This window comes from Odontomachus brunneus, unplaced genomic scaffold (assembly GCF_010583005.1).
Source record: "Odontomachus brunneus isolate Ranch 3 - 2012 unplaced genomic scaffold, Obru_v1 Obru_scaffold_032, whole genome shotgun sequence".
NCBI lineage: Eukaryota > Metazoa > Arthropoda > Insecta > Hymenoptera > Formicidae > Odontomachus > Odontomachus brunneus.
This window is the reverse complement of record NW_022639482.1, coordinates 942,365-944,155: the sequence shown is the minus strand read 5'-3', so window position 1 is coordinate 944,155 and position 1,791 is coordinate 942,365.

The following is a 1,791-nucleotide window of genomic DNA, read 5'->3' as shown; positions in this document are numbered from 1 at the left end:
CTTCAATAAACTTTCCTTTAACAAAACAAACGAACAAGAAAGAGTGTAACTTTCATAAAGAAAACATTATCCATTATAAACCCCACAATCCAGATGTCTTTATTCTAATTCTTTATTCTTTCCTTAAAAGTAGCTAATCTATCTGCATGTACAACTTTTTTCTTATGTTTTGACGTCTTTTAAATAGAATAAATCACATCACTTAATTTCCTAACAACTTTATAAGGACCTTCCCAATCCGGATTGTAATTTATAGCCTAAATCATTTCTCTCTCTATTTTCTACACAACTTAGCTGGGAGTTTTCATTTCCTCGTTCGGACAAACGATCTCGCAGCTCTTGAAGCTCCTGCCGATCTTTTTCTCTTTCCTCGCGCATTCCCCGGAGCTCTTGCAATACAGCTTGCAGCGTCGTAGCATCCTGAGAATGAACTGCTTCAAGTTCCTGAGCCATCGTCCTTGCGTTTTCCTCGGCGTATTTATCATTGCGAAATTTTTCGCTTTATCGAAACGAAAAGAAAAATTCACACGCGTTGTTCAAATCCCGGACGAGCCCCCAAAATGTTGCACTCGCGAGTCGAGAACGCACTCGCGGACGCGGAGAAAATAAACAACTCGTTATAGAAAAGAAAAGAACTTTAATGTGAAAACTAGATTCTCGACAGAGTCACACGTCTGGCTCGCGCGCTAGCCAGACAACTCTCTCTCAGCTGTTGTTTGTCAACCGCTCCATGACAACCGTACTCCGGCTCAGGACTCGCATGCATCCTGAACGCCGTGAATGTTGCGCATGCAACAATATATAAATATATATATTGTTCGAATTTTTTAAATAGAAACTTTAGAGTTATGTTAAAAGTCGAAATGACCTTTAAAGGTCATTTCAAGGTCGAATCGCTTACAAGTTTAGCATGACCTGAAAACCAAAATTGATCATGGTTTGTTTTTTAAAATATTTAAATTAGTAGTCATTCGTATAAAATAAAATTGTTCACACCAGAGCATGAACATCGATGTATGTATTATGTCGATGACTGAACGCAGGCTCTGGTCCGATGTCCCCCTCCGAACCCAACTTTTGTAAGGGTTATTTGGATTGGTGGCTCCCCAACAAGATATTTATTCAGGTGCGTAATTTCAAATATTTTGTTTTTGACATAACCTCTGAAGGTTGTTTCAAAGAAGAGCCTCAAGTACCCATTTAAACGTAAAATGTTGCGCTCTTTCTGAATCCGAGGTCAAAAATAGGGGTTTCTATTTAAAAATTCGATTTGACCTTCAAATGACCTTGAAAGTCAAGGTCAAGGTGAAATTGAAAATCACCATCCGATGTCCCCCTCCGAACCTAACAACTTTTGTAGGGGTTATTTTCGGATTGGTGGCTCCCCTGACGAGATATTCAGGTGCGTAATTTAAAATGGTACACTCTGTGTATATATATATATATATATATATATATATATATATATATATATATATAAGTTTCCATGAAAATTTTTAAGTATCAAGCAATGTGGTTTAAATGTGAAAAATAATGTAATACTACACTCGCATATTATGTACAAAGTGAGTAGAATTTCTTATAGTGACTTTAATTTTATGGTTATACGACAATTGGTATTTGACATAAGAATCCTACGTCCATTAAAAATGAACAACGAAAGCCAATTGAAGCGTGATGACGTATAGGCAGTGAAAGCATACCGACGAAGTTTGCAAAGTTAAGATACGTATGCATCAAAAAGTTAAAGTGTAATATATTATAAATTGTATGTAATAAGTAAAATGTAAG